This window comes from Mus caroli, chromosome 6, assembly GCF_900094665.2.
Source record: "Mus caroli chromosome 6, CAROLI_EIJ_v1.1, whole genome shotgun sequence".
Classification (NCBI taxonomy): domain Eukaryota; kingdom Metazoa; phylum Chordata; class Mammalia; order Rodentia; family Muridae; genus Mus; species Mus caroli.
Genome location: NC_034575.1, coordinates 13,403,688 through 13,417,269, shown reverse-complemented (window position 1 = coordinate 13,417,269; position 13,582 = coordinate 13,403,688). Strand labels below are relative to the sequence as shown.

General features: G+C 40.5%; 1 protein-coding gene and 1 long non-coding RNA gene across 6 annotated transcripts in view; one reads left to right on the top strand and one right to left on the bottom strand.

Annotated features, from left to right (window-relative positions):
• Positions 1–13,582, bottom strand: part of St7 (suppression of tumorigenicity 7) — a 239,930-nt gene that overhangs the window by 127,979 nt on the left and 98,369 nt on the right. The window lies entirely within an intron of this gene.
• On the top strand, positions 2,664–13,014 carry LOC110295907. The gene is made up of 3 exons (XR_002378134.2): positions 2,664–2,889; positions 12,576–12,659; positions 12,787–13,014. It is a non-coding gene; the product is annotated as an uncharacterized LOC110295907 (long non-coding RNA).

The window sequence follows — 13,582 nt, the reverse complement described above, 5'->3', positions numbered from 1 at the left end:
GTGTGAGGTGGAATCTCAGGGTTGTTTTGATTTGCATTTCTCTGATGATTAAGGATGTGTATCTCTAGCTGCATTTGTAGCAGAAGATGGCCTAGTCGGCCATCACTGGGAAGAGAGGCCCCTTGGTATTGCAAACTTTATATGTCCCAGTACAGGGGAATGCCAGGGCCAAGAAGTGGGAGTGGGTGGGTAGGGAAGCAGGGCGGAGGGAGGATATAGGGAAATTTCGGGATAGCATTTGAAATGTATATAAAGAAAATATCTAATAAAAAATTATAAATAAATTTAAAAAACAAAACAAAACAAACAAAAAAACAAATGTAGAAACTACCATATGAAATATCTAAAATGACTAGCTTAGTAAGAAGATGAGTAGTTTTCAAAAATGTCATCTTCAAAATTATTCACATGATTATTACAAAATATAGTATACCATTTTAGTAGGGTCAAAAAAGTATCTGATTTGGGGCATAATTTTAAATCGTTTCCATTCAACACAAACAGAAATTCTAGAGAAAAGACATGGTTGATGTTTGCTGACCATCGACTGAATGCCACCATGCGCCAGACACTTGCTTACATGTGTCAGTTATAGTTTTTGCCATCTGACACCCAAGACAGCCCATCTAAAGTTAGCATTACAAACACTAGAAAGGGATAAAAACTAAGGATTACCAAGTTCAGTGACTCAACAAGGACATGCAGCTACTGGGTTGCTGAAACATAGCTCTCCTGACCCTACAGTCTGTTCTGTTTTTCCTTGGACATATCTCTCTTCTGAAAAGTGGACAGTATGTCTGACGAGACAAAAGAAGGCAAAGCCTCCAAGCTTCAGCATTGCTCGTGGGGTCCCTATGGTCAGCAGCTCTTCTGAAACAATGCATTGGAGGGCATGGGAGCCTCTGGGTCTGAGACAAAGGGACCACTCAGCCCCTAACTGACCTCACCTTGACCTGATCACAGCACTTTATCACCAAGCACACAAGCTAAGTGCTCTGACCCTCCGGCAAGGCCATCATTAGCACTGAAGGCTGATGTCTTTACACTGGGATGCCTTCCTGCTATTCCGTCTCTTGTTCCTTTATCTTACTATATGTCTAGATAAAACTAGTGGCTCACACAGAGACAGCACTAATAGTCAGCACAGGCATTCGGGCACTGTAAGAAATAGCACCTTTCAGTCTCTGCTAGGTAACGCTTTTTTTTTTTAAGATCATTTTGTCACCATGTTCTAATCATTAAATATTCTCTGAAAATACTATTATGATAATAATGTTTTCCTTTGAAGATTTTGTCTAATGTGTGTAAACATTTCCACTGCTGGAAATTTGGGTTGAGGCTAACTTTTCTGTATTGGGAATACCCACATCATCAAATTGAAAGTTAGTGCTGAAAAGAGGAAAGAATACAAGTGTACTAATGTTCTCGTGCTTATTGGTTTGGTCTCTGGGTAACTCTTGGTAGGTACAGCTTGGCTGTTCCTCCTACTGGAAGGTCACTAATCTAGAAAAGCTTTCCTTCATAGTACATTAACATTTTATCTGTCACATGTGATACATTCTTAGTGTGTATTTTCATTTCCTTTCTGATTTTTATTTACAGAATGTTTATTTCTTTGGTGCTTTGCCTGCAAGTATGTCTGGATAAGGATTCCTCTAGAACTGGAGCTACAGATGGTTGTGAGCAGCCATGTGGTGCTGAGAGTCTTACCCACTGGGCCATTTCTCCAGCCCCTATTTACAGAATTTTAACAACATGTTTTCTACGTAAAAACATGGGTACCATTATCTGCTACATACAGGTTGCTCTAAAGTAAAATTTACTGCAATCTTCTTTTCTATCTGCTATTTGTTGATGGAGAAAATACAAGGGGCACTGAGTGTTAGGGCACAAAAAAAAAATAATAATGATAATCATTACACTAAATACACTGAATTGCTTGGTGTCCTAGGCAACGACATAGCCAAGAAGGATCATGCATGTGAAACTCATAAACCCTGTTGAGTAATAGGAAAGGACATACGTGAAGAGATACATTACATTACATTACATTACATTACATTACATTACATGGTATAACTTCTGGTTTAAATAGCTTCCATGAAAAGCAAACAGACACAAAACATCTGCACTACCTAAAGGCTATTTCTCAGACTTCATTATAGGCAAAACTAGATTTAGAAATGATGTGAATATGAGAGACAGCCCACACCTGCAGAGAAAACACAACAAGAGCCTCATTGATGTAAAGAAATATTCAGGAGAACTGAACTTGAAGGAAGCTGGAGGAAAGTGTGGCTTTGTTTGCTTCCTTGCTTGCTCTCTTGTTTTAAATTTTTAAAATTTATTTACCTATAAGTGTTCTGCCTGCCTGTGCGTTAAGTGTACCATGTGCATGCCTGGCACCAGTGTTCAGGAAAGTGCATTGGGTCCTCTGAAACTGGAGTAGCTGTAAGTCACCATGTGGTGACTGGGAATGAACCTAGATCCTCTGAAAAAGCAACAAGTGCTCACAACAACTGAGCTGTCTCTCCAGCTCTGGAAACTGCATTTTAAACCTAAAATTGTATATAAAATTACTACTTGTTTTTCTATTACAGCATCAGTTATCCAATGTATCTTTTGCCTTTTAATTAGTTGTTCTTTTCTTCTCCTGCTTTTACAGTGTGGGTATGTACCTGCCGCCCACTTCCTGGGTTTCTTAGGATCCATTACTGTGAATGCTGCTGCATGACATAGGTGGGCACAGCCAAATGACAGAAGATAAGAACCTATTGTTCTAAATCCAGCCACTGAAGGGGAAGAGGACAACCTGAAATCCATTTGCTCTGATCAGATTTCATGAAAGGAGATGAAATATGTTTCTCTCCCACCCTACTAGAAAACAAGGTACAGCCCATCTGTGTTTCTGAATTAGAAAAATGTAATTTCTAAATGGCTAAAATGTCAATGACCCTAACATTTTTATTCCTCCCACAAATAATGCTGAGTGGCAGCAAATACTAACGAGAAGTTCATGAAACACCCACTAGTGGGTAAATGGTTTCCATGCATTGTCTTGATGTTTCACACATGGCATTACCCTGCCTGTTTTTACAGATAAGAAAACTGAAGTCCCAGTCACTCTTTGTTCAAATGCACACAGCTGGGCGGGAGCAGACCCAGCATATAAATGTAGGCAAATTTACTGTGAAGGCTGAATCCCAACCGCTCTTTTGAGCTTTCCTCTCACTGGCCTCTCTTAATGAGGTTTTCTCCCATTGGATCTCTGTTCTGAGCTTTCCTCCAATTGATCTCTGTTCTGGAATTTCTTCCCGTGACATCCCTATTCTAAAGGCTCCACCCACAGGATCTCTGTTCTGGGGGCTTCTCCATAAGGTTCATTCAAAAGCAGGTCTTGTAGATGCATACAGGTTCTGCACACAGCCATGTGTCACATATTTCCGTATTAAGACACGCCTTTCTACCTGCCCTACTCTTAGTGTCAATCTCCTTTTTCTTTCCTGGACAACCACATCTCCAACCTGCCTGCCAGATGACACTGTTTTAGGCATGCGGCCTATCATAATGTGCTACAATACCACCCTGAGAACTATTGGATTCCACCGATCAATGACAAAGCTGATACAGGAGGAATTAATGCTCAGAGATTATGTCATTATAATTCTTTTTCCTAAGGACTAGAAAGATCTCCTGGCTTCAGACCTATACCAGAAATTCATTGCATAATATTAGAGCAGAAAGTACAATTTCTGCTGGTGAATTTAGAATCACAAATGCGAGTGTTTGGGTGTCTATTTTTTGTTCCTGCTGTGCTGGTGGTTGCACCCAGAGTAGAGTGCATTCTAAGCAAGTGTTATATCATTGTCCTGTTTTAAGTGTTTAGATGAATGATGTTTTACCAAATAGGTATAGTCTCTACATCCAGGCTCCTTTCTACCATCGTCATCATCCATGAATAAAGAGATGACAGAGGAGACTGCAAGGCCATGAAGCTGAGACAGAAGCTAGCCTCATGATGCTGCCTCTGTTTGCTCACGAGGAGAGCTTAGCACCTAGCCTAGGTTTTGTACTCAGACAAAGCCAGAAATAAGTCTTATTGCTTTCTTTCTTCTTTGTGAATTGGGGGAATGTACATGTGTGTGTATATATAACAGAAACAATTATACAACCATATAATACATTAAATGTATATCATTTAACTATATTATTTGCTACAAATTCCAAATAAAATAGTTTTAATCTGTAACAGGATTGGTTACTTCCCTCTTCCTATACTTCTCATTACTTCATAGTTCTTATGAAAATACGAAAAGCAGATGGCATTCAATAAATAATCAATTATTTAGTTGGGTTTACTGTTTCAGAAGGTGGCTTTGTCACTTTTCCAATGCTGTGAAGAGACACCATTACAAGGCAGCTTATAAAAGGAAAGGTTTATTGGGGACTTACAGTTTCAGAGGGTAAGCTCATGACCATCATGATAGAGAACATGGCAGTGGACAGGCATGGCTCTGGAACAGTAGCTGAGAGCTTACATCTTTTTCAATACGTATGAGGCAGAGAAAAAAAATTAATTGAAAATGGCATGGACTATTGAAACCTTAAAGCCCACCCCCAATGACACACCTCCTCCAACATGGCTACACCTCCCAATCCTTTCCAAACAGTTCCATCAACTGAGGACCAAGCATTCAAATATGTCAGCCCATGGAGGCTATTCTCATTGAAACTACTACAATGGCTTAGTGTTAATAATGGTGGCAGGAATGGCTGAGACCTCACATCTTAATCCATGATACAGAGGCAGAGAGAGAAAGAGAATACCAGGAATCTGGTAGGAGTCTTTTGAAATCTCAAAACCTAGCCCTAGTGCCACATCTCCTCCAATGAAGCTACACCTTGCTAATCTTTACCAAACACTTCAACTGAGTATTCAAACAAATGAGCCTTTGGGCCCTTCTCATGCAAGCCACCACACTCTGTCACTATAAGCATATAGCATCATAAGCATAATAAGCAGCAGACAGCAAACTGAAACTCCAGCACACTGCCTATGTTAGTTAGCAAATGGAGTTTTATAAATATCCACTATCATGTCTGGATGCTTTTAGGTTAAAACAAAGGAGTTAAATCTGTGTTTCTCCACACATGATATGCACTCATTGATAGGTGGATATTAGCCCAGAAGCTCAGAACACCCAAGATACAATTCGCAAAACACATGAAACTCAAGAAGAAGAAAGACCAAAGTGTGGATACTTCGATCCTTCTTAGAAGGGGGAACAAAATACCTATGGAAGGAGCTACAGAGAAAAGTTTGGAGCAGAGACTGAAGGAATGACCATTCAGAGACTGCCCCACCTGAGGATCCATTCCATAAACAACCACCAAGCCCAGACACGATTGTGGATGCCAACAAGTGCTTGCTGACAGGAGCTTGATATAGCTCTCTCCTGAGAGGCTCTGCCAGTGCCTGACAAATACAGAAGTGGATGCTCACAGCCATCCATTGGATGGAGCACAGGATCCCCAATGAAGAAGCTAGAAAAAGTATCCAAGGAGCTGAAGGGGTTTGCAGCCCCATAGGATGAACATATTTGAAGGGGTTTGCAGCCCCATAAGAGGAACAACAATATGAACTAACCAGTACCCCCAGAGGTCCCTGGGACTAAACCACCAACCAAAGAAAACACATGGTGGGACTCATGGCTCCAGCTACATATGTAGCAGTGGATGGCCTAATCAGTCATCAATGGGAGGAGAGGCCCTTGGTCCTGTGAGGGTTCTATGCCCCAGTATAGGGGAATGCCAGGGCCAGGAAGCAGGAGTGGGTGGGTTGGTGAGCAGGGGCAGGGGGGAAGGGGATAGAGGATTTTCAGAGGGGAAACTAGGGAGGGGGACAACATTGAAATGTAAATAACGAAAATATCTAATTTAAAAGATGAGAAAAAAAGTCTGTGGTTCTCAACCTTCCTAATGCTTCAGTCCTTTAATACAGTTCCTCATGTTGCCATGACCTCAACTACAGTTTTTGTTGTTGTTGTTGTTGTTATTGTTACTACTTCAAAACTGTCGTTTTCCTACTGCTTTGAAGCATAATGTAAATAGTGTTGCAGGTAGAACTTTGCCGCTGATAGGGTTGCAGCCGGCCGGCTGAGAACCACTGAGTTAAACAGCTGTATATATACAGCATCCTCACACCCATCCCAGAGGCTCTTGTGTTGAAGGCCTGATTCCAAGCTAATCATGGGGTGTAGCTATGAGGAAGACAGGATCACACAGGCACTGACTATCTCTGAGCTGTGAGGAGGTGAGCACACTTTTCGGGATTGAGTCACTAAAGGCGTGGGTTGAAGGGTATAGCTTCCTGTGGCGCCTTCTTATTAGACTACCTCTGTTTTCTGTTTGCCATGAAGTGAGCAACTCTGCTGTTCATAACGGCTGCCGTGATGTTTTGCTTCACCAAGCTCCAGAGCCAAGGCTGTTAGCTCCCATAAACAAGTCTTCTAAAACCACGGAGTTAAGTGACGCTTTCCTCCTTTTAAGTTGTTCCTCTACAGGTTTTGTGTTTTGTTTTGTTTTAACAGAAACAAAAGACTAAGTAAAACATTGTGACAGAAACTATAAATCTTACAAAGCTAAAAATGCTTGGCATATGACCCTTTTCCAAAAGAATGGTTTATAGTAAGCAAACCAACACATCTCTAGTATTTTCTACTAGTGCACTTTAGTGACAAAAACAAACAAACAAACACAAAAACATCCTGTGTTACCTTAGGGGAGCTATGAGCAAGTTTGAATGCACAAAGTTTAAAAAGCATTTCCCCTTTAACTTCTATTAGGAAATCAGTGCATTCTAATGACACTGTCATTCCTCAACTAAAAAGGTAATTGTAATTGCAGCCTAAGGTACTAGATAATGTTTTTCCCTATGATAAGTAGTAATACTAAAAATATATATATTTTAGTTCTATTTCCATAAAATAGTTTATATGTTATATTAGATATAAGCACTGTCATCGAATTTAGTATTTCTGAGGTTTTTCATGGTTTTAGATTTATGAAGCTAGTATCTTTATATAAATTGGGAACTGGCTCAGATATTAAAATACTAAGATGGTAACTTTTCATGGTCAACTGGATTACTCCTCCCCAGTATTTAGCTAAACATAAGATTGTGTAGATTGGGCTACATAGAAAAACTATCTTTAAAAAAAAGTATAAGACTTGTCTGCTCAGATTTATCTGTCTATATCAGTAAAATGATGACTGAAATGAATTAAATACCTGATACAAATACTGCTTATGTTTATGAGCAGATATAGTTATAGCACATTATTAACTGTAAAGATTATCCTGGATAGTCTGAATTGGCCTAATTCAATCAGTTGAAATGACTTATAATAGGCTTTGCTGGTAAGAAATTCATCTGTAAGTAACAGCTTCAGCTTGCCATCAAGTGTTCTATCCCATCCTTCCCAATGACCTGCCTTGCCCACTTAAGATATGCCTAGACAGCCCCACAATCTTGCAAGTCAACTCCCCATTCCCTCCCACTCTCCTTATTTATCTTATGAGTTCTGTTTGTCTAATGAAAGTTTAACATACCAAGTACTAAGTCTGCAAATACTGAAAAACTATATTTACCTCTTTATCATTTTAAAGAACATTTCTTGAATAAAAATTGCTACCTAGAAATTCCAATGTTGCCGGGCAGTGGTGGCGCACGCCTTTAATCCCAGCCCTTGGGAGGCAGAGGCAGGCGGATTTCTGAGTTCGAGGCCAGCCTGGTCTACAGAGTGAGTTCCAGGACAGCCAGGGCTACACAGAGAAACTCTGTCTCGAAAAAAACAAACAAACAAAAAAATCCAATGTTGTATAGTTACAGTACTATATAGTCACTCCTACTGCATCTCTGTCCCTAGTTTCACTATGGCAAAGCAGAAGTTCTAAGAAAAAATAATGTTCAGCTACATAAAAACCAGTTGAAAATAAAGAGGGCCATAGAGATATATACCTTATAAAAGTCACCAGATGTGCAGTCATGTCTATAATCTCAGGACTTCAAGGACAGAAGAGCCCAAGTTTAGGCTAGATTGGGCTACATAGACAAACTATCTAAAAAAAACAAATGCTGACCCAGATTTATTTATCTATCTATGCCAGCAGAAGATGGGTGAGACATTAAAACATTAAAACAAGTTCTGCAACACCTGCTACAGTCCAAAAGGACTAGTCAATAGGCTAGAAAAGTTTAATAAGTTGTACAGATATATCTAAAGCATTTCCTAGATCCAAACCATTAAAAAGGTCAGTAATTTAAGGAGAACTTAAAATTTAAAACTCAAGCATGCCTCCTATAGATGATCATCCTTCGTGCAATAAATTTGAGTAAGAATAGCAAGGTTTGCTAGGGCTATGTCAGGACCTACTATGAACTAAGGAAAAGTTGTGAGTAAACCTATTATGTTTATAAAATCGTAAATTAATCCCAATCATAAAATTATTGTTTTATCAATATTTGAGATGGTGTCCCAGCATATTTTTCAAATTATTATAATGTTTCCTGTTATTTTGAAACACAATAACTAATGTAATTTTTTCCCTCTGCTAGAGACATAGAAGTTGAAAGCATGTTGGAACATTCATCATCAGATCCTTTCCAACAACACTAACATCTACCTCTGAGCATTTCACAAACCTGTGCTGGGGTGTATGTTTCACTCTGTGTTTAGTTTGGGGATGACAGTCTCTATTCTGAACGTACAGGGACAGGAAAACTCAGTGGAATAAACAGGGCCATATGAAAATGTGCTAACAGGCATCTCTCAAACACAAACAGCATTTTAGTACATCTAGAAGGTGTGAGAATAGAATAGCACCTATGTAAAATAAAGCCTGGAGTTTAGGGCTCCAAGATCACTCCATACAGCTGATGAGCTCCTGCTTATCTACGTCTTAGTCCCAGAACTGTCCACCTTTCTGCTGTTCTTTGACAATCTCTACACAACTAAGAATTAATATTGAGGACGTAATAGTCAGTGTGGGCACACATTTACTCCCAATATTCACAATACATAGGTATATATGTATTATCTACAAAACCAAATTTTAAAAAACCCAAAAGGAGTGAATGTACAGCAGTAGGTCATTTTCTAAAGCAAGCTTGTGAAGAAAGTTTTAAGAGAACACTTAGAATTAGTTTAAACTAAGATATTTTAAAATAATCTAACAGAACAAACAAAACAGCAATGGCTAGAAAAAGACCTTTCTATCAACATAGGTATCTCTGGGCCTGCATCTCAAGTTTAGAAAGATGGAAACTGGAAACGGAAGCATTCTTAACATTTCAGCCATAGTCACACACTTCCAGAGTTCTTTGTCTCATTACATTTAGTACTACATATGGACGCCATAGAAATCTATTCAGGAACCTAACGGCTGTTCCAAAGACAGAAAAAGAACCACTTACAAAGCCAGCAACTGATTTAATATGCACAGTGCCCTGAGCTCTGTCACCCACCCAAGCAAGGTCCCCTTCCTTCAGTACTACTGTGGGCTGTGTCATGACTTCACTACTGAGCTACAGCTAATTACAAGGCAGATGAAATGCTAAGGGAGAATTCACACTAGACAATTAATAGACTGGACATCCATTGTCTTGGAGTGTTCTGCATATGCTAATTCAAACCTCATAAAAGCATCCAAGCAACCATGACTCTTTTTGTTCTGGTCTCTTTCAAGCTTCATAATAGCAGGAATGACCCTGACGTAGAGCATCCTGCTCACACCATGTAGCTGCCATTCATCTCCACCAGCTGGGCTGGAGTTTCCATCTCACTCTGGGCTTAAAGTAGCATTGTTCAATGCAAGCGGCTGTATGTTAGAGGAGTGGTAATAGCGTGGTAATGCGAGTGGGAAGTGCAGCACAGTAACGTGGGTTTACAGTGCTCACATGATGACTCAGTAAGTGTATCAAATCTATATCGCCATAAGGCTGGTCTATCACATGTAAACCAGTCCTTCTCCTAAGTGAAGGCCGTGGAAACGTGACCATGGGCTCTAAGGTCCCCCTCTACTGTTAGGCTGTAGAAGTGCCCTGCTGTTTTCCCCCTTTCTATGGTACCTGAGTGAACCTAGCATCTAAGCACCTGGCCACTGAGCCAGCCCTCTTTTGTACTCTTAGTTTAAATACGGTCTTAAGAAGCTGTTCAGCTCCAAACTTTGTCTCTGTAACTCCTTCCATGGGTGTTTTGTTCCCAATTCTAAGAAGGGGCAAAGTGTCCACACTTTGGTATACGTTCTTCTTGAGTTTCATGTGTTTTCGCAAATTGTATCATATCTTGGGTATTCTAAGTTTCTGGGCTAATATCCACTTATCAATGAGTACATATTGTGTGAGTTCTTTTGTGATTGGGTTACCTCACTCAGGATGATGCCCTCCAGGTCCATCCATTTGCCTAGGAATTTCATAAATTCATTCTTTTTAATAGCTGAGTAGTACTCCATTGTGTAAATGTACCACATTTTCTGTATCCACCATCTAGGGACGGCCATATCCAGGGATCCATCCCATAATCAGCCTCCAAATGCTGACACCATTGCATGCACTAGCAAAATTATGCTGAAAGGACCCAGATATAGCTGTCTCTTGTGAGACTATGCCGGGGCCTAGCAAACACAGAAGTGGATGCTCACAGTCAGCTATTGGATGGATCACAGGGCCCCCAATGGAGGAGCTAGAGAAATTACCCAAGGAGCTGGGGGGGGGGGATCTGCAACCCTATAGGTGGAACAACAATATGAACTAACCAGTACTCCCCGGAGCTCGTGTCTCTAGCTGCATATGTATCAGAAGATGGCCTAGTCGGCCATCANTGGAAAGAGAGGCCCATTGGTCGTGCAAACTTTATATTCCCCAATACAGGGGAACGCCAGGGCCAAGAAGTAGGAGTGGGTGGGTGGGAGAGTGGGAGGGGGTGTGTGAAGGACTTTTGGGATAGCATTGGAAATGTGAATTAAATAAATACCTAATTAAAAAAAGAAAAAAAAGAAAAAGAAAAAGATTAAAACAAGAATAGAAATAAATTCTCAATTATAATCACTAATGGTGAGACTTTAGACACAAATGAGTTCAATGAAATAAAAAGGACTATTTGACAGAAATTGGGAAAAAAAAAAAAAGAAGAAGAAGAAGAAGCTGTTCAGGCTGCCCTGGAACTCACTGAACTTCCTTTGACTGCCGTCCTCCTGTCTCAGCCTCCCAAGTAGCCATGATACCAAGCCCAATTCTCAGTTATATCTTTTCAACATTATAGAGCTACAAACTACGCTTCAAATTATGTCTGTGCTATATAAACTGCAGCATGCACATAGCCACAGCTAAGAGTCCTTTGTTCTGTGTGTCCCTTACAGTCAGGTGGCATGCTATTTCCTAGAAAGAAATGGTCAAGGTTGACTCTCTCCTGAGTCAATCAATTCATAACTCCATATCAACTTTTCCCATAGAAAATTGGAGTGTTCAGAGTCTAAAGTTCTTTTTAGCTCTACAATAAATGGTAAGTGAGCAAAGGCATCAAACTAATAGTTTACAAGTTTGTACAACTCCTAAAAAATGTTCTTATAAATCAGTATCTTCGCCAACCTACACTGTGACGCCCGCCTCAGAGATTACAAAATCCAAAAGCCTGCGAACCGGTACTTCTTTTCAGATTTGCTTAAAAAGAAGCAAGCCCACATGCTACCAACAATAACAATTCTGGCCATTCTGGCTGCATTATCTCCTAAGTTGTTAAACACATGGCAGTCTCCTCCAGAGTTCTCATGACTGGCTGCAGCATGCTCACAGCACTCTAAAAGTTCCTGCAGGTCCCTGGAAGGCACGTCCTCTCCGCTTTCAGGCAGTCATTTAGGCTCTCAAATAAATTTGCGTGTCAGAAACAACTAGTCATAAATGTACACTTAATGCTTCCACCTTTCTCAAGGGGTGTTACAGAGAAGTAAGAGGATCTCCACAAATTACTCAGAATCCTTAAGAGAAAGTCCGAGTAGAGTTTGGAGTATATACACACACACATAATAGATTAGCTAATTTCTGAATGGGTATCTTGTTTAGTTACTGAGTTAATGACAGTCTGGGCAAGAGAGACCTACTTCCAGTTTGCTGCCAACTTACCAAATCTATTCTTGTTTCGTTGTTTCACAACCTGCTTTAAAATGAGGCATTCTGATCCTCACTGCCCTGTACTGTATGTAGCATGCCTCTGGAATACGCTAAGGACAGGGGAATGAGAAGGTGGAGTCTGTAGGTCTGTACTCGCCCTGCAGACAGCTCCTGGGAGCAGAAAGGAGCACAAAGTGACAGGAGTGCAATGCATGATGGGGCTCCCTGCTGCTCCCAGGCTTCCAAGGAATGGACTGCTGGGGGGTGGGGGCAGTTCAGGGAGGGGTGTGGCAGGACAGCTGGCTTCCAAGGAGTCTACACCTCTCAGTCCTCTAATTAGTCTAAATGTCTTATAGCCCTGACTCCCATTTCAACTATTGCATCCACTTCGGCCTTTTTATTCCCATAGGTGTGACTTCTGTAACAGGACAAAGCAAATCCTATCAGCACAAGGAATTTAGTGGTGTACACCGCCTGCTCAAAGTACAGAATTGTAAGTCGTGAACAATGGGTGCTTAGACAGCACGGAGGATACCAGTCACTAGGATATTTTTCTATAAAAAATATACTTTAATGGATTTATGATCTTTTAGTTACTTATTTTCACCTTTATTCTTCAGAAAAATGCTGAAGAAGAACTTGATCTGAAGGAGAAGCTTGATCTGATTCACTTTTCACTGCTATCACCCTCATCTTCCAGGAAGAATTCGAAATGTTCAGTTTACTGGAATTAAGCTAAAGAAAATGAGCTAGTCTCACTAGTAATACATTCACTAGTAAACCAAACCATGAGGCCTTCCTATAGCTGATCCAGCTGCAATGTTGATTAATTTGAAAGAAATCTATAAGATTGTATCAATTTGAAAGCAATCTATAAGATTGTATATCTATGCGGGGAAGTATGCAAAGAGGGGTGTTAGTCACAGCTCATCACCGTGCTGGCCAACAGGCCCATCGGCTCACCATTGAGCCACACCTAAGCAAGGCCACCAAAATAGTGAGGAAAAAAATTGTCTATGTTGCCTAATGCTGCTTTCCTGAACGTTACCTGGCAGCATTACAAAGATGTAGGAAGTTAATCTACCAACATTTCATTAATGCAAATTTTATTATCTTGCTATATTATTTCAAGCCACCTTGTATCAAACAACTCTAGTGTCAGTCAGGTCCAAAAAAAAAAAAAACAAACAAACTTGGAAAATGGCTAACTGTGGTGCCTACTAGCAAACCAAAGAGTGCACTGGCCTTCAGGCTGGCTCAGCACCTGATGCTCCTCTCACCTCTTCTCATCCCACTCCCTACCCTAAACTCAGCTCATGGGCTTCTCTTCCCCCAGCTTCTCATTCCTAGATAACCCTGCCATTTCTCCCTCCTCTCCTCTCCTCTCCTCTCCTCTCCTCTCCTCTCCTCTCCTCT